Below are 21,094 nucleotides of genomic sequence, written 5' to 3' on the forward strand. Positions count from 1 at the left end.
ATTCCCGCGTATCTTGTTGAAGCTGTTTCTGGGAATCTTGACTTAGTCCTCCTCTAGCTAGTTGATCCACCTCCTACTGACCACTCATGCAAGTGCTGGTCGAACATATACTTGTTGGTAGGACAAACATTTGTTGGTCGGACGTGCATGGTGGACATGCACTTATCTCCTCTAACATCCTTGGGGTCTCCTAGGACCACTCTCTTGGGGTCTCCTAGGACCACTTTCTTGATTTCTCCTCGGACCAAAGTCCCTTGGGCTCTCCTCGGAACACATCCTTGGGGTCTCCTAGGACCACTCTCTTGGGGTCTCCTAGGACCACTTTCTTGAGTTCTCCTCGGACCAAAGTCCCTTGGGCTCTCCTCGGACCACATCCTTGGGGTCTCCTAGGATGCACTCTCCTTAGCCTCCTAGGATGCACTCTCCTTAGCTCTCCTAGGATGCATTCTCCTTAGCCTCCTAGGATGCATTCTCCTTAGCTTTCCTCGGACCAAGGTGCACTTGGCTTGGTTATGACATCTTTCAAGCAGTCCAAATTCTTCGTCAGTCTACCGGGTCCCTTTATCACAACTCTGAGGAGTCAATGTATTTATTGACTATTAATGTGTCTTTTACTGACCATGCACTGCCACTTGTCACCATTATTGCCACGTCATTGATCTCCAATTTTTGGTTATAACATTGGGTAATGTGAATTAATATTTGGTGATAAATTGGAGTTTGTAAGATCAGGGGGAAATTCTGGAAGTTTTGACTATAATGTCCCCGGGGGTGTTTTCGGGACCCCGAGCACTAGGTTTTATTGGAAGCTACTTAGCCTTGAAGTAACCTTTTAAGAAAATAAAAAGAACGTTCTGTACGTTCTCTCTCCCTAAAAGTTCCCTTTTCGTTTCCCGATCGCGTTTTCAAAGGTATCTTGAGTTCTAGGACTCGGAATCAAGCGAGGATCGAGGCATAGAAATCCTAAGGAGAATTAGAAGCTTATTAGCTGGAGGATTTAGTTGGAAACAACTCAATCGGAGGTAATTCAAGTTTAAGTTTTAAGTTTTTAAAAGTTTTTAAGCTTGAATTGGATTTTGTGAATCGTTGAGTGTTTAGTTCGTTTGAGCCTCAAGTTTTGGTGGTTTTGGACCATTGGGGAGTTTGGGAACTTTGATTTGATGATTTGGGAATGTTTAGACATATTTTTGGGAGGTTTTAAAAGGTTAAAAACGAAGGAAAATGGCTGCCCCGAAGTTGGGCCACGACCCTGTTCTTGGGCGCCGCGGCCCTGGTTCGATGAAGCTGGTGCAGGAATTTGTTCCTGCTGGGCGCCGCGGCCCTATGCATTGGGCGTCGCGACCCTTGCTTCAGAGTTGGCTGGGGGCCGCGGCTCAGGCAGGCTTTTGAGCCCGTTTGCGTGTTTTAACCCCGGGAACATGGTTTTAGGTCTCGGGATCATTCCTACTACCCGGATTAGTGAGGATTGATGTCTTGGAGGCTAAGTTTTAGTTCAAGGATTGGTTTTAGAACTTGAACTCATTGGATCACCATTTGTGGTTGTGACTAGGGTTTCACTTGAGGCTTGGAATCAGGATCGTGCTTGTGGCTCATTTGTTGGTAACCTGTGCTTGGACCAAAGGTAAGAAAACTACACCCCATGTGTGACATGCATGGCTATTATTGATGCATGTTGGATGTTTAAATGTAAACATTGATAGCATAATGAATGCTTAGCAATCTTGCACATTTGCATATGATTATTATTGAGGCATGCTGGATGGTTAAGTGTGATACATGTGATGCACGAGAAACATGTGTTTAGGGCATGCCATGAATGATGAATATGGGATTGGTCAGAGCTTGAGCCTCTGTGTTTGTGCACGATCATTATTATGCTCGCAAATGTTGGGTAAGCATGCTGAATGTTCTACTCTTGGATAAATGACATGTGATACATATTGATAGCATTTCTTACTTGTGCATGGCTCTGACTAACTAGTCAGAATTGGCAAAGGTGTCAGTATCAACTGTGAAGCTGTGACTCACTAGTCAGGTTCGGCAGTGGTACTGGGCACTGGTCACATTGTGCTGACTCACTAGTCAGGACGGCCTTAGCGTGTTCCATGCAAGCCAACAAAGATTAGATCTAATCGACTTTCTGCATTGGATGACTCAAAGAGCATTAATGCCGGACCGACCTCAAGTTCGATGAATAGTAAAAGCACTTGTCTAGCTAACGGCTAGCCATTTAGAGCCAGGGCCAGTGAGCCCCGTGACTGTTATGTCACATGGCTATGGGCACCGGCCCCACAGTGACGTGCTTGTCAGTCACTCATTTGATAAGAGCCATTGCAGGAAAGCCCAGGTAACAGTGTCGTTACACGACTATGGGCACTAAGGCCATAGTGACTTGTTTGTCATTCACTCAGTATGGTTTACCAGAACCTCAAGTGATATTCACTCATTTGATCAGAGCTATGAGCTCTGTATGATCATTTTGATCATCATATGCATGGCTATGGGCACCGGCCCCGTAGTGACTTGCTTGTTAGTCACTCAGCATGGTTTACCAGAACCTCAAGTGTTGAAACACTCATCTGATTAGGATTGAATTGATAGTCATCCAATCAGAAGGACAGGATTTCTTATCCTGGATACCCCAGCATTGTTTGAATTCATTTGCATGCTTGAATAAAGCTGTGTTTGCTAGGCATGCCAGATATGATTTGATATCATGATATGTCTGTTCATGAGCATATGAGTTTTCTTGCTGGGCTTCGGCTCACGGGTGCTTTGTGGTACAGGTAAAGGCAAAAGGAAGCTGGACCATCCTTGAGTTGGAGAGCTTAGGTAATGACGTGTACATATGCAGCTGCTCGACCAATACTTGGGCGAGGTTTGAAAAAGGAACTAGGGATAAACCCTGTTTTGCCGCTTAGAACGGCCTGTTGTAAATATTTTCTTGTAATAGACTCTGAAATTGTATTTTTGGGATCCCAATGTATACAGTAAATGTTCTAATGAAACGTTATATCTTAACCAAAAATTTTAATCCCTAAACCGCTAATCATACTTAGTTACACGTTTATGGCCAAATGACTCGATTAGCGAGTTTAGCACTGTTTGCAATGTGCACTGTAACGGTCCCTGGAGTTGGGGCGTTACAAACGTCCTATTACATTGGCCGAACCTATGGTCATTGGAAAACCAAAGGTGTTGGGCTAGCTCTATGGATAGTTACTCAGAGCTAAGGGCGAGGGCCCCAGGTGACTCTATGGTCACATAGCTAGGGCATAGGCCCCGAGGTTGGCTCTATGGTCAATTGTTTAGGGCAATGGCCCCAAATTGGTCCAATGACCATTTGTTTGTAACTGAATCACTGTATGTGTAGGTTATTATTTCTAGACATGCTGGATATGTATATGGAAATCTGTATTATCTGTTTATGCACATATAGAGTTTTCTTGCTGAGCCTTGGCTCACGGGTGCTTTGTAGTGCAGGTAAGGGGAAGGGAAATCTTGACCAGCCATGAGTTGGAGAGCTTCGGTGGCGACATGTACATATGCGGCTGCTCGACCACCACGACCGATGATATCTCATAGGAACTAGGGTTGTAGCCTTGTTTTTGTCGCTTAGGTCGGCTGAATGTAATTTTTGATATACCTACACTTCTTTAAGAATTCGGTTGTAATCTTTTGGGATCCCACGAATGTATAAAACTTTTAAAATAAAAGTCAACGGTTCCTTTGACCAAATTTTTAAACCCTAAACGTTGACATTAACCATAGTTACATGTTTTAAGCCAAATGACTTGATTAGCAAGTCTGACACAATTTAAAGTACACAGTGTAATGGTCCTGGATTAGAAGGACATTATAGACACCTTGACAATCAAATTACTTTTATCATCTCTTAAGAAAATGCTTTTTTTCTTTCTTTTAAGTGAATATCATAACCTTTCTCTAGCAATCATCCTAAACTCAAAATATTGTTCTTCATGTTGAGCACAAAGTAAACGTTTGAGATGAATTGATGGTCTCCATTTTTGAAGGGTATGAGAATTTTACCTTGGCCTTCCACGGGTATTTTTGACTCATCTCCAAAATAGACATTTCCTCTTACCACTTCATTGAGCTCCACAAACATTCTTCTTTGTCCACACATGTGATTGCTAGCGCTGGTATCAAGATACCATCTATTTTCTCGGCCTTCATGTAACGACCCAAAATCACTAATAAGGCTTAAGGGCCTTGATTAGCGTGCCTGGAGGGCATAATTGGTTTTATGTGTGATTTAATGATTAAATGCATGATTTTATGGATATGTGAAATGCATGTTTATGAGTATTAGATATGCATGTGGGCCTTGTTTAGCTTATAAGGGCATATTTGTAATTTTGGCTCGTTGAGGGCATAAATGTGAATATATATGTGATATTAGTGCGGGACCACATTATTATGTGGATGTATTTGGATTATTTGGCACGAGGCGATCCTAGTGAGCAATTAGCAAAAATGTCACAATGGGAACGAATACCCGGCTCGGGGGAGCCTAGGGGTATTTTCGGGAATTTAGAAAATATATTGGGGATTTTTAGACATTGGGGAAAAATAATGGGTGATTAATTAGATGATGGGATTTAAGTGGTAAATATTAGGAACACTCGAAGAATTAGCGGGAATTGGGAGCAAATGACTAATATACCCTTAGATTGATTAAAAGGCTTAGTTTTAATTGGGAGGGTAAAATGGTCTTTTGGTTATTAGAGGATATGACCTGATTTATCTTAGAATATAGGAGAAAGCTGTAGAAGTTTTAAAGGAAAAGAAAAGAATCAGAAAGTGCTCATCTCACCCATCTCTCTCTCTCTCACGATTTTCCCTCTCTCACTCTTCCTTGTGGACTTTGAAGCTAAGAATTCAAGAGGAGTCTAGGCTAGGCTTTGGGGCTGTGATCTTTGGAGTAATTGAAGGAGTTCAGCTGGAAATTTAGCTCCCAAGATGAGGTAAGGTCTAAGGTTTTTGAGTTTGCTGAGTTTTTGTTGAGGTTGATATCTGAGTTTGAATTTTGGATGGAAGTTTAAGGACTTAAGCTTGGGAATTGGAGGAATTAAAGCTTGGAAGGGCACTGAAGGCAACCTAGGGTCGGATTCATCCAATTGAGGTAACAATTTCTGGCCTTAATTGTCTTGGGTTTCCTGGTTTTAGTTAGTGTTCTTGAGCTTCCAAGCTCAATTATGATTTCTGTGTTTGATGAGGTTGTTAGCCAAGTTTTGGTGTTATTTGGGTATTCTAGGTGAGCTATAGTGAGTTATGGGTTCAATTTTGAGTTTGGTTGAGGTTTGGGGAGGATTTTTGGAGCTTTGGCTCGAGAGATGCGAAGGGAGAAACCCAGAAAATTTGCATGTTCTGGTTGCAGCGCTGTAACGCTAGGTTGGGAGCGCTACAATGCTAGGTTGCGTTCTTGGGGGGCTGGAGTCTTTGACTCTAGCGCTGTAGCGCCCATCAGGATGCTACTCAGCTTCCAGAACTTGGTTTTTGGGAAATTTTTTTAGGGTTTTTTTATTGGGGGCTCGGGAGACGGTTTCACCACTTCGTTTGGTGGAATTAGAGGTCCCAAGAGCGTGAATTTGGCCCCGGAATTGTCCTTTGGAATTTAAACTCATCGAAGTACCATTTATATTCTGACTAGGTGTACGCTAGGGCTCAGAATAAGATCATGCTCGAGGGTCGTTCGTAGTAACTAAAGCACTCAAAATTAAAGGTAAGAAAACTACACCCTCATGTGATTGTGTGGGACTGAGATTCCCTGTATTTGAATGCATATGTTGTGTGATTGTGATATGCTATGTGAGCATGAAATAAACGGCCTAAGAGTGCTGAAACTGATATTTGCGCACAGGACGCAGCTCGACCATTGGTAGCTGAGGACATCTAAATAATCACTGAGTTTGGCTTAAGCGGGCCGGAGTCAGTGGGTTAAACATGGGCTCGGCCTAAGTGAGCCGAAGACAGTGGGTTAAATAGAGGGTGCGGCCTAAGGGCGTTGACCCTGAATATTGTATGATGAATATTGATATGTTATCATTGTTGTCTATTGTTCATAGTTTGTTTAATATTGAGATGAATGGCTTATGAATAATTGATTGACCTCCCTGATTAGATGACTGTTATGGCATGCTAAATACCTGGTTAACAACTTTATGGATTATTTGATTGTCTGTATTGTTTATGCTCTGCATTATGGTTTTCTTGCTGGGCCTTGGCTCATGGGTGCTACGTGGTGCAGGTAAAGGCAAGGGCAAGGTGGACCAATCTTGAGTTGGAGAGCTCTGGGGCAGAATGCACATAGTCAGCTGCTCGTCCGCCACGACCAAGGGATAATGCAGGGACATGAAAACCTGAAATGCGTATTTTTCCATTAGAGTGGCTTATGGTTGTATATAACTTTGAAATTTTGTAAACTGTCATTTAAAACCCTGTTTTAGGATCCCATGTACTAAACGTTTATTTAAATGAGAAATTTCTGGTTTATGACCAAAATCTTTTAACCCTAACCTGATTATGACTTTAGAATCACGTTTTCAACTATATGACTTGATTAACAAGTCTTGCACATTTATAATCACACTATGTAACGACCTTGGTTATCCAGGGTGTTACACTTCATCTCTGTCTTTGTAAGCTAGTAGCAATGTTCCTTCTTCTCCACCTTTTTCTTCGACGAAATTGACTTCAACCTTGCTTGATCTACACTCAGAGGCATAGTGGCCGAACTTATTGCAATTGTAGCATTTGATGTAGGATTTATCATTCCTTGACGATGAGTTCCCTCTTCCACGTCCTCTTGTTGCTTGTGGATTTTGACTTCTTTCTCCATTATTGAAGTTGTTGAAGCCACCCCTTCCTTCTCTTCCTTGTCCACGGCCACGTCCACGTTCGCTTCCTTGGTCACGTCCTCTTCCTCTTTGATCTCTATTATTGCTGAAATTTTCTTCCTTCAAGTTGAGTTGTAGTAATTGCTCCACAGTCTCCTTTTGCTTCTTTTTCCTCTTTTGTTTCTCCTCATAGGCTTGTAAATAACCCATGAGTTGCTCAACAATCATTGTTTCTAAATCTTTATTTTCTTCAATGCTTGTAGTAATGTATTCAAACTTTGGAGTTTCAGTGTGAAGATTTTTCTCTATAACCTTCACTTCACTAACATCTTCACCATTTCTTCTTAATTGATTGACGATTGCCAATACTCTAGCAAAATAATCAGAAATTGATTCAGATTCTTCCATGAACGAAAGTTCAAACTCACCTCTAAGCGTTTGAAGAAAGATCTTTTTAACTTGCTCCACTCCTTTGTTGCAAGTTTGAAGCTTCTCCCACGCTTCTTTGGCAGTAGTTGCATTTGAGATCTTCTCGAATGCATCTTCATCCATTGCTTGATAGATGAGGTAGAGAGCTTTCTTGTCTCTCTTTCTTGAATACCTCAAGGCTTCCCGTTGAGCTTGAGAAAGAGTAACATATTCTAGCTCCTTATGGCATTTCTCAACAATCTCCTAGACATCTTGAGCTCCTAATAACACCTTCATCTTGATACTCCAATTGTCATAGTTGCTCTTGGTGAGCATTGGAACTTGGAAGGGGACCATTCCTCCACTTGCCATTTTTCTTCAAGAACCTTGCTTAGTGCCACTTTGTTGAAAATTAAGATGAATTTGGGAGAGAACTTGAAGACTTTGTTGAAAACTAAGGTTAATATGGGAGATAATATTATGATGGAAGAGGCTTTTTTATAGAACTCAACTTGTGTTTTTGGCTTGATACAAAATTGTGGGACTACATCTCTATTTATAGGACTCTATGGATGTTTCTAGAAACACAATTAAATTATTAACTAGTAGATTATTCTAGACAATTCTCATCTATTAACTAAGAAAGAGGAGTTCTAGAATACTAAAGACTCAACAACCTCTAGTAAATACATGAACATTCTAGAAACTCTAGTAAATACATGAAGACACTAGAAACTCTAAATTAATGAAATTATAGAAACTAACAATAATAAATCAAGTTTAATATTTCAACATACTCCTCATCAAGTTTTTCTTATATAAAATCTACACATACATGGCTAAAAAACATGGCGGAGAAGAATAGAAGATTGATGAAGCTCATCATACATGTGAGAAAGTTGAAGAGAATTTTCAGAAAATATGAAGGAAAAAATTGCAAAGACGAGGCGGAAAACATAGTTTTATCATCATCACCTCCTCTTCTTGTTTGTTGTGATGAGCTTTTCCTTGAATCAGATAAGAAGAATGGTAAATATACAAAGAGTAATTCTGATGATCCTTTTATGGCTGCTTATATTGTATCCCAGAGACATTTTTCTCTTAGGCCTAATACCTACATTTAAGAGATTAAAAAAGAATAGGGTAAGTTCTTTAATTATGCAATGTTTCTTCTATCTTGAACATGTTCTATTGTAAATGCAAAAGAAGAAGAGAAAAAAGAGGATTTAATGGTATTTGCATTAACTAGCTAAATCATTAATAATTCTATAAATTCACTATATATAAGCTTTGTTTTTGTTGTGAGGAAAAGGAAATTGTAGGTACCCCACATCTTTGAAATTTTGGCCTCATCTTTATAATTTTTTTAGCTTTCTTTTGTTTTTCTGGTCTGTTGTTAGTGTTATATTTCCCAAATTGAACTATGATTTTCGTATCCAATTCCCACCAAAAAAAATAATAATAATGTACTCTATTGGAAAGAACATTAATTCTGTTTTTGTTTTACTAATATAGGGCCCGTTCGGTAACCCTTAAAAAATGATTTTTTATTTTTTAATTAAAAATATGAAAATATGGTTAGGAAACACGTTTGGTAATACAATTTTGTTTTTATTTTTTTTAATTTAAAATCATAATTAATTAAATTTTAAAAACATAATTTTGAAGCTTTTAAAAAAAATTAAAACGTATTTCGACTCTCTCGTCTTCCGCACCTTCGTCAAGTAATGGCTTCTTCTTCACTTTCCTCAATCAACTGAGCCTAGTAATGGCTTCTTCTTCACCTTTCTCAATCAACAGAGCCCAATAATGGCGATTTCTATTAAGGTATGATTTTCTGTCATTTTCAATTTTAGGTCTGTGCCATTGAAAAGTAATGTGTTCGTCGAACCAGAATCGGAGCATGGAGGCTCACGTCCTCCTCAAGAGGCAAGGCTTCGATGTCTGCTCTTACGGCACTGGTGCCCATGTCAAGCTTCCCGGTCCTTCTCTCCGAGAACCCAATGTCTACGATTTTTGAACTCCCTACAAGCAGATGTACGACGATCTTCGTCGCAAAGATCCCGAACTGTAAAGTCTCTTTCTTTGTCTTAATTTCTTTAAATTTTAGGGCTTTTTTTTGTTTATGATTTCTTTTTTCTTGAAATTCTATTCAGCTATAAGCGTAATGGGATTTTGCCTATGCTTAAGAGAAACTTAGTTGTCAAAATGGCATCGCAGCGGTGGCAGAATAACGCTGCTGATGGCTGCTTTGATGTCATTTTCTCGTTTGAGGAAAATGTTTTTGATATGGTCATTGAAGGTGAGTGGGTTTATAGCATATGATGTTTGTTTGAGAATTTTAATACTTTTATTACTTGGGATATTGTTGATTTTCAATTGCCATTGTTATGATTCCAAGTTTCTATGTTGAGTTAGTTTGAGGATAATGTAGAGCTTTAGTTTAGAGTTTAGGCAGTCTAAAATAACTTAGGGGTTCTATGGGGTTAGCCCTTTTCAATCAAGAAGATTATTAACTTTGATTCATAACCTCTTGGTGTGGTTTATAACTTAAAAATCTATGGTGTTGGAGTTTCAACAAGCATAGCAAGTATGCAAAATTTTCTATGCTGAAATTAAGTTCTGTGAACAGACTTGTAACTTACTATTCTCCCCAAGAAAGAAGAAGAGTGGTATGGTATGAAAGTAAAGCCTTTTATAAGCATATGAACTTTCAGAAAGGATAAAGGCTTTTGTAAATTGAGATTACAGCTGGGAACTTAACATATTTGGATTGGAAAAAAGAGAGAATATCAATGAGGAGCTGAATGGATATCAGTATAATACTTTGTAGGATCCCTATGATGGGTGCCATCAAGGGCTGCAAATGAGAACGGGAAAGTGCAAAGTGCAAATGGGTATCCTTGTATTTGTAGTTGTTGACCACGATTTTGGCCAACGACAAATAGACGTTAAAACTACAGTAAACCTTCAAGAGAAAACACGACACTGATAATTTTATAGTGGTTCAGCCCCAATATGTTGGTAATAGCCTAATCCACTTATAGTTGTGATATATAGATCTACACTTAAGATCAGATGAACCTGTGTCAACTGAGTTTCTTAAGTGTAAATGAAGAAAATACAAGATTTCTCCCAGAATACAAATGCTCTCCCAGGAAAATCAGAATTTCGAATCCCCTCAATGATGCCATGAGCTCTTTATTTATAGGCTCGGGATCGTACAAATCAAAATCCCTCATAATTAGGATAATTTAGTTGCTCTATCCAATATTTAATTAATAATCAAATTTAAAATACAACAATATGCGATCTCTTTGGGATAATCTGAGAGATTCCCGTCGTGGGTACGAATAATTCTAGTTGAAGTCGTTACTGAAATTTTGTTGCAGAATCATGATCTGTCTGGTCGGCCAATTCCACTCCCTGAAGTGAGACTGGTCGGCAAAACACCCTTCTGATTAGGCAAAACATTTGATTGACCGGATACACTTGACTCCAAGATGACTGGTTGGCCAAAGCGCTTTACTGGTCAGTCAAAAATTGTAATGCCCCAAAATCCCTAATGTAGTTTAGTGGCTGGATTAGTAGGTCGGGAGGGCCATAATGATTTAATTATGACATTAAATGATTATATGCATGTTTATGTGAATTATATTATAATATGATGTTAAATGCATGCATGTGGGTCCACATTTGATTCTTAGGGTGTTTTGGTAATTTGGCCCGTTGGGGGCATATTTGTGTATTTTGGTGCATAATGTGAGTTATGGATGAGAACCCAGTATTATGGGGATATATTCAAGCTATTCGGCATGAGACGGTCTTATATTGTAAATTAGCTATTTTTTCATAACGGGGCAACACGAGGATCAAAGTCCATTCCCTCGCTTTGGGCAACACCCTATTTGGTGACTTCATCACCGGATGGGGCATGTTGCTTATTGAAACCAAGAATACTTTCTTGGTTGATAACTTCTACCACTTTCTACTGGTCGGCTACAACCATAATGCTTTGTTGGTTGACATCCATCTCCTCTACTTCTTCTCTATCTACACACACAATCATATTATTCTCCTTAGCCCCATTCCGTGCTTTAACTACCGAAGCATTGTAACACTCTCTAGCTTCTATTTGGTCTTCTCGGACACAACCTAGTCCTGCACTGGTTGAGAACTTCATGGAAAGGTGCCATATAGAGACTGCCGCATGCAAGGCCGTGAGTAGTGGTCGAACAATCACCACATTATAAGCTGACGAACAATCGACTATCAAAAACTCTGTCATAACTGTCTCGTGCCTAGGAGCATCTCTTGTTGTGACCGGTAACTTGATTGTTCCGGCCGGTGACAACCCTTCTCCAGTAAATCCATAAATAACTTGAGAGCATGGCTTCAAGTCATTAATGGATAATTTCATCCTTTCAAAAGACGACTTGTAAATAATATTCACAGAACTTCCCGTGTCAACCAGACATCTCTTCACCTTCATGTTCGCTATTTGGACTGTAATGACGAGTGGGTCATTATGAGGATATCTTACATGCCGAGCATCATCTTCAGTAAAAGTGAGAGACTAACTTTCATACTATGGATTCTTTGGAGGTCGCTCCTCTACAGCCATGACCTCAGATGTCGATGCTGCATCCAACTCATGTCGAAGTGTTCGAGCATATCTCTCTCTTGATTTGTTACTATCCCCAGCCAGGTGTGGACCTCCACATATAGTGTCTAAAGTGAAGTCCATAGGCTCGGGTTGTTACTTCCTTCTCCTTGGGTCTTTTCTGCTCGATACTTTTTTAACTTCCCCGACCGGAGGAGAAACTTTATCTCGTCTTTGAGATGGTTGCATTCATTTGTGTCGTGACCATAATCTCCATGGAAACGACAGAATTTATTCATGTCTCTCTTACTCATCTCCTTCCTGATGGGTAGGGGTTTCTGGTAGGGAACCTCTTGATGACTCGCAAGATATATTTTTGCTCGGCTGGCCAAAAGAGTGGTGGAATTGGTGAATCGAGATTCATACTTGGTTGGCTTGTCGGTTGGTCTCGACTTAGCCTTCTTTTCCTCATGGCGGTCAGACCCGTTATTTCCACGTTTCTTTCCACCATTTTGTCCATTCCCACCATTCTTAGGAGGATCAGTTGATCCGCCCGGATTGTTTAGGCCCTTCTCTCCTTTCTCAATCGCGTCATCCAATTTCATATATTTGTCTGCTCGGTCAAGAAATTGTTGGAGTGTTGAAATTGGATTGTGATGTATACTGTCCCACAAAGGACTCCGATAATTTATACCAGAAGATATTGCAACCATCTTCCCCTCATCTTCAACAGCAGTTGCTCGGTTGGCTTCTCTCATGAACCTCTGTATGTAATTCTTGAGAGATTCATCTTTCCCTTGTTTGATATCTGCCAAGTAATTGGCATAAACTGGAGGAGTCCGAGCAGCGCTGAACTTGTTAGAGAATATATGTTATTGCTCAATGGAAATATGGAAAAACCAAAATACAACTCTATGCAAACATACAATGAACACGATAATTGATTAAATAAATATTACAACTCAATTGCTCAAAATACAAGTAAATAGAAAGATGTAGAAGAAGAAGATTACAAACTCAATACTATAATAATACAAGTAAATAAGAAGAACAAAAGAATGAAAACATAAACAAACTCTCACACAACCAAAGTGTAGAGTAGTGGGGATCACCAACTTGAACAAGGTTCAAGACCTTTGTCCAAAAGCTTATTTCCCCCTATTCTCTAAGCACTAAGGGATCTCTCTAGAAATTAGCTCTCTGGAATTATCAAGCCTTTTGGTGTATTTTCCAGCCAAGTGCTTTGTGGATGGAAAATTGTGTCTTACAAGTGAGCATTAGACTCCTATTTATAGAGTTTGAGATATCCTTTGGATTTCAAATCCCACCAATCCCCATGGCTGTTACCAATGTTTAATTGGATTAATATGGAATTACAATTGAGATTTGGAAGTTATTTGGGTTTTTAGAACTGTTCAACACATTTGGAAAAAACTGAAAATTTGGCCTGAAATGCACCTGTGGCCGCGGCCAGGGACATCAGTGGCCGCGGCCACTGCTTTCTGTCCCCCAGGCCGCGGCCACCATCATTCAGTGGCCGTGGCCACAACCCATTTTCAGCACTTGAAAATGTGTTGTTTTTCCAAACGGTTCCAAACCCTCCCAAATGACTTTGTAACTTCCAAAACACATTATTGGGGTTAAAATCATATCTCCAACAGCCATATTTTATAATGGATTTATGAAATCCAATCTCAATTGTGTAACATATAATATACACATTATTGGGTAATATTTGGGAGTTACAAATTTGTAACTGATTTTGTAACTCCAAAATATGTCACATTTGGGCACACACTTGTGTCTAATTTTGTGACTCTCAATAATATGTTACAAGGTGTGACAAATCACATTTTGTCACATTATTTAATCTAACATTATATTATGTGAAATAATATAACATTCCCCCACTAGATTAAATAATCACTTTTGTAACACTTATTTAATCAATCAAACATTATATTAAAATATAATATTCCCCCACTTGATTAAATAATCACTCTCTATAGAAACCTTTGCATTGGTGCATAAAGTAAAATGTCTTTCGACTTGAATTTCACCTTAGTGTAATTATCACAAAGTTTGTTGAAATTTTGGTTGCCGAAGCATTAAGCCACTATCTCTTGATAACAAACTGGTGATAACACACACACCTTTGCTGTGCTCACTTGAGACCTCAATGTCTCGCTTTTGCACTGTTAATGACCATATGCACATTCCATTCATAGACTTTTCTTGAGAATGACTCCCAATTCTCATGAGGGGCGGCACCACCCCTGGGTCGATATAGGTAGAACTCTTACAATATTTTGTTACCCTAAAATACTTGTCTTTTCAAGACTGAGTTCTATTAAAAAACCTTTCGGTTTTAACCCTCATTTTGGTAACACACTAGTACTCATATCTCAGATGGGACAAAATTTGAGTACTACTACTATCCACTTGATTGAATTTTTATTACCTATTGAACCTAATACTAGTTTGGTGGCTAATATTAAGATAGGTTACCATCAACCGTGAATCTCTTTAGGGAGTCTAAGTCCCACCCCTTGAGATGTAGAAATGATTCCATTTGAATCATTTCTTTTCTCATGTATGCATACTTAGAAACTCTCATGATTTTATTCACACTTTTTTGCCAGCCATAGTTTGATTAAAATAGTTACTCCTTTAAAATAGTGATTTTGACTATAGTCAACACCCTCACTATTTTATAGTTTAATATTCAAGATAAACATTTTCCTTGAATATTAATACTAGAAACCTCTTTGTTTCTAAAATTATCCTTTATGTTTTAAATTGATTCCTTCTTGAATCAAAATATTAGAAACAATAACTTTAGACACCAAACATGTCTAGATTTGTTCATTCTATACACATATAGCTAATATGATTTAGAATGTGGAATTCCAAATCACCTATTTGATAGGATGACCAAATTAATCAATTGATTAACAACAAAATAAATTGATTAACTTTGGAGCAACACCCCCACATTTCTCACATAAAGTGAAAATATCACTTTTAAATAGAAATCTCTTCATTTCTATTAAGTCATTTATCCTCCAAGATAAATCTAGACCTATGATTCTCAAAGTTCATCATGAGTCCTCTATGACACATGATAAACTCTCAAGATAAAACATCAATGTTATCTTGATTTATTTACTTGCTAAAGCAAGAAACACTTATTTGAAAGTAACTTTCACTTGGTTGCTTTCTTTTATATATTTCACAAAATAAAATGTGAACACAAATGTAATGTGAAAATTTCTCAAACAAATAATCACAAATTTTCATTTTTAGTTGTCTAAATAATCTGAAAAATCACTTAAACAATTTTTGTGTATTTCTTAAGAGTCTCTTTGAGATTCTTTTGAAAATATCAATTTGACATCCATTGATTTTCTTATCAAAATCAAAATGAAAATGTCAAAGAAAATAAACCCTTATTGATTTATTTAAACACTTTGATTTCTTATGTTTTGTTTAAAATTATCTCATCATTGAGATTAATTTAAACATATCACCATCTTTAACCAAAATGAATAAAGTTCTCTTTTATTCACCATTGGTGTAAGGATTCAAAATTGCTTCTCCAATTTTGTAATGTCTCCTCATTGAGATATTCAATGTTTAAGAATTATTGTCACTAAATAATTCTCAAATATTTTATCTTTTGACCATTCTTTAGACTATAAGTCTATTGAGTCAATATGTCATCCCACAATTTTTGAATCCACTTTGATCCATTTTTCTTGCAATGGCAAGACACAACCATTAGAAGATGTAACCCCCTTAGTTTCATCTTTTCTTATCTCATAAAGTGATATGGTAAACACTTAAATGAGAAATTTCATTTCTCAAATAATTCCTTTTATTTACCAAATAAATGGTAACTTATCACATTGCAATAATATAGGATAAACATATTAACATCTCACAAATGTTTGCATGATTATATTTCAATATAATTTCATATTGTTGTCAACATATATGACTTATATCATACTAATATGGCTCTTTATTGATATGAAAACATGAATTAATAATATCATACACATATGATTTCACATTTCTATTGATTTACAAAATCAATATATTTATACATGTCATACAAAACTCATATAGTTGTCATTCTAATAATTTCCCATTAACACAAAATAAGACAATTCTATGACATGCTAGCATATTACCCAATAATCTACTAGATTATTTACACATTGATCACATATCATAAAACTCAAGACATTAAATTATTTTCTAATCTAACCACTAAAAAACAAAGGAGATTAGAAAACAATGAATCTCATTTATAAACTTTTCTTCTTCTCATTTCTATCACTATATGAAAACCATTAGATCTTCTAAGAAAACCAAAGAAGAACGTTACCTTATCTTACCATCTTTTCAAAGTTGGATCCTCACAAGATCTCTATAGTTTCTCCTTCCATTGAATAGGAAAATAAGCTTTTGATTGTTAGAGAATATATGTTATTGCTCAATGGAAATATGGAAAAACCAAAATACAACTCTATGCAAACATACAATGGACAAGATAATTGATTAAATAAATATTACAACTCAATTGCTCAAAATACAAGTAAATAGAAAGATGTAGAAGAAGAAGATTACAAACTCAATACTATAAAATACAAGTAAATAAGAAGAACAAAAGAATGAAAACATAAACAAACTCTCACACAACCAAAGTGTAGAGTAGTGGGGATCACCAACTTGAACAATGTTCAAGACCTTTGTCCAAAATCTTATTTCCCCCTATTCTCTAAGCACTAAGGGATCTCTCTAGAAATTAGCTCTCTAGAATTATCAAGCCTTTTGGTGTATTTTCTAGCCAAGTGCTTTGTGGATGGAAAATGATGTCTTACAAGTGAGCATTAGACTCTTATTTATAGAGTTTGAGAAACCCTTTGGATTTCAAATCCCACCAATCCCCATGGTTGTTACCAATATTTAATTGGATTAATATGGAATTAAAATTGAGATTTGGGAGTTATTTGGGATTTTAGAACCGTTCAACACATTTGGAAAAAACTGAAAATTTGGCCTGAAATGCACCTGTGGCCGCGGCCAGGGACATCAGTGGCCGCAACCACTGCTTTCTGTCCCCCAGGCCGCGGCCACCATCATTCAGTGGCCGCGGCCACAACCCATTTTCAGCACTTGAAAATGTGTTGTTTTTCCAAACGGTTCCAAATCCTCCCAAATGACTTTGTAACTTCCAAAACACATTATTGGGGTTAAAATCATATCTCCAACAGCCATATTTTATAATGGCTTTATGAAATCCAATCTCAAATGTGTAACATATAATATACACATTATTGGGTAATATTTGGGAGTTACAAATTTGTAACTGATTTTGTAACTCCAAAATATGTCACATTTGGGCACACACATGTGTCCAATTTTGTGACTCTCAATAATATGTTACAAGGTGTGACAAATCACATTTGTGTGACAAATCACATTTTGTCACATTATTTAATCTAACATTATATTATGTGAAATAATATAATAGAACTGTCTACAAAATTCTTTCCTGAAACTCTCCCAAGAGGTAATGGAGTTTGGCTTGAATTTACAATACCACTCTTGGGCAGTATCAGATAACGTAGTGAGGAAAACTCTACAGCAATAATCATCACTCACCCCGAGCAACTCCATTTGGTCTTCAAACTTCCCATCATGCCTTATGGGGTCTGCCTTTTCTGTATATACTGGTAGTACCGATGCTTTATACTTTGCTAGCGGTTGGGCTACTCTGATTCAAGCACAAAACGGACTGCCACTCCTGTGGTCTACCAGATCGATTGCGGAAGGTCGTTTCGACAAACCTTGAACTGTGACCGTCAGCGCATCAAGCTGGGCCTGGATGCCTGGGGCGGACGTTGGGGGCTCAAGGTCTTGACCGCCTGGTTGGGCATTCCTATCTGGCGCACTGTCATCAAGTATTTCTACTTGACTGGCAGGCCGGGTCAGATCTTGCCCTTTGACCAGGACGGTCCTTCTCTTGTCAGTGATGACATCTCTTAAATCCTTCTGAGAAGTGCGTCCTCCTAACCGATCAAACACTATGCTTCGAGTTTTTTCAGAAGGCTTACCGCGCGAGACGTGCTCTCTCCCACTGCACTGCTGGCAGGGATGCAGTGGTGGCCTTCCTATTTGTGCCGGGAAGTCCTTTCCTCCTTGTTGGTCATTGCCGTCTTTTTCCTTTGAGCGGTCGGTGTGATGACTATCAGCCTCATCACGACCATGTCCATCTTTGAACTGTGAAGTTCCTTTACCTCGAGGAGTTTTGGCTTGATCCTGCCTGGGTGGAGTCTTTTTACTGCCCGATCGGTGACTCCTTGATCTAGAAGTTTCTGATCGGTGGCTCCTAGAGGGGGTTCTAGAGTTCCCCCTTTGAGTCGAGGCAGTGCCAGATCAGACCCCATCATTTTCCCGACTAGAGGGGTTACTCCTGCTTCTATTCGGTCCCCGAGAATTAGTTTTTCGACCAGCAAATGTATTCCTTGCTCCCTGGGTAGTTGCTCCTCGTGCTGCAGTTTGGGCATTGGCCTAGGTCAACTGCGTAGCCGCTTCGAGAGCAAGTGCAGCCTTGCAGTGTCGTCTATCGGCCTCCTCCTGTCGTCGCTTGATCTCTTCGCTCCTAGCGTCCATCTCCCGTCTTTGCTGCTCAAATGCAGCCTTCTGTCTGGCCATCTCTTCAGCAAATGACTCCTGCCGAGCGTTGAATTGACCCATCTCCTCTTGGAAGGCCCCCATGACTTCCTAGAGTTGTTCAACCTCTGGAGTAGTCTCCTCGAGTAAGACCTTGGGTTCAGTCTCATGGTCTTGAGGGCCAGGACCTTCTGACCTAGCAGGCTCTTTAGATGTGCCTGCCTTCTTGGAGGCCGCATTGATATTCTTGGGCGCCTTAATGATACGATAATAGTGTGTTTCTTCTCTTCAGGCTCTCAATGAAAGCACCAAAATGTTGACCACAATTTTGGCCAACGACAAATATGCGTCAAAACTACAGTAAACCTTCAAGAGAAAAGACGACACTGATAATTTTATAGTGGTTCAGCCCCAATATGTTGGTAATAGCCTAATCCACTTAGCGTTGTGATATATAGATCTACACTTAAGATCAGATGAACCTGTGTCAACTGAGTTTCTTAAGTGTAAATGAAGAAAATACAAGATATCTCTCAGAATACAAATGCTCTCCCAGGAAAATCAGAATTTCGAATCCCCTCAATGATGCCATGAGCTCTTTATTTATAGGCTCATGATCGTACAAATCAAAATCCCTCATAATCGGGATAATTCAGTTGCTCTAACCAATATTTAATTAATAATCAAATTTAAAATACAACAATATGTGATTTCTTTGGGATATTTGAGAGATTCCCGCCGTAGGTACGAATAATTCTAGCGGAAGTCGTTACTGAAATTTTGTTGCAGAATCATGATCTGTCTGGTCGGCCAACTCCACTCCCTGAAGTGAGTCTGGTCGGCCGAAACACCCTTCTGATTAGGCAAAACATTTGATTGACCGGATACACTTGACTCCAAGATGACTGGTCGGCCAAAGCGCTTTACTGGTCAGTCAAAAATCCTGTCCGGTCGGTCAAGCGCTTTACTGGTCAGTCAAAAATCTTGTCCGGTCGGTCAAGCACTTTACTGGTCAGTCAAAAATCCTGTCCGGTCGGTCATAAATTTCACTTGGTCGGTCAAATCACTTCCAAACCAGATAAATAATTTTTATGACCAGTAATATCGCAACTCTGAATATTAATCTCAAACATTTTGCCTGTCTTGATAACACATTTATTGACTACCATGTATTGCCACTTGTCACTTTTGATCGCCACGTCATCGTATTCAAATTTTGGGGATAACAGTAGTCTTTTTGCTGACTGCCCTTTTGATTTGAATGGTTAAACACTTCTGTCTATAAGATACTTGTGTGGGGATTTTCAAATTCAAAAAAAGTTTATTGTTGGAAGGTAGTTGTCTGGTGGTGCATATATGTTTACTCCAAATGTTTCTATAGAATCTGTCATTGTCGTTCCTTATGATTGTTGTCACTTATTTTTACTTGGAATGTTATCTTTGCTCACAATTTGATCACTGTGCAGATCTTCACACCCGAGAACATGTTCTGATGAAAAGTGTGTTGGTAATCAACTTGGAGGTCAAAGACAACCATGAGGAGGCAGCCATAAGAGCTAGGCTTGCTATGGAGCTATGTCAATAGGTATTTATACTGCTATGCTATGTTTTATAGCATGGTTATTATAAAGTGTTCATCTACATTAGTGATTAATACCCCTTGATTGAATTTTATACATAGATTGAAGCACATGAAATGTGGGAAGATTCCATTGATGGTGTGGTGCTTGCTTTTGAGAAACAACGTCGGTGGAAATTGTTATATACCATCTCCTTCTATTGAAGATTGTAAAATGAGTAAATATTAGTGACTCAAAATTTACACACATTATGATAACATCATTTTCAACCATATAATGTGAAATGTTGTGCTCCCATTTTGAAATAAGAGTAGTGAAAGTTGAGATCTCTAGAAGGTGTGTAATTTTAAAGCAACTTTTGAGTGTTTCTATCATTGCATGTTTTCAGTGGACTTACCACAATATATATCTCTTCTTTAGTATAGACTTTTAGATTAAGTTATCTTTCATTTCTTAATTTGCTTCATCTTTGATTTTCATTATAATGTGACCTTTTGATGGGATCAAAACTCCATTTATCATGATAAACTCTTTTTTCTTCTGAAATGTTAATATCCCTCTTTTTGATTCTTAGTTTTTAATGTGTTATTCAATTGCCATATATATATATATTTATATAATCTTTGAAGTTGGTCCCAGTTGATGCTTAACAGTTCCCTGGTTTTATATTATTAAAAAAGAGAGTAGCAAAACACAAGTTGTGAACAGGGCCCACTCAACAATTTAAAATGTCTTAGGCATATAAAAGCATTTTGAGAACTTAAAAATAATTTTTAAGAGAGAATTATTTTTGAGACCTTATGTCCATACTCATAAAATAAAACAAAATTTTTGCAGCCTTAGATTTGTCCTAATTTGCCAAATGGATGAGATTGGCCTGAATCGAGCACAAGTGATTTTGGAGATAGTATACATATGACTTGGAAATTAAAGAGGTAGCAAATCAGGACTATTAATTA

At 38.3% G+C, this 21,094-nt stretch overlaps 1 pseudogene; it reads left to right on the forward strand.

Annotated features, from left to right (window-relative positions):
* The first annotated feature begins 4,322 nt into the window (after positions 1 to 4,322).
* On the forward strand, positions 4,323 to 20,338 carry LOC133816283 (uncharacterized; annotated as a pseudogene).
* Positions 20,339 to 21,094: the final 756 nt, after the last annotated feature.

This window comes from Humulus lupulus, chromosome 2 (genome assembly GCF_963169125.1).
Source record: "Humulus lupulus chromosome 2, drHumLupu1.1, whole genome shotgun sequence".
NCBI lineage: Eukaryota > Viridiplantae > Streptophyta > Magnoliopsida > Rosales > Cannabaceae > Humulus > Humulus lupulus.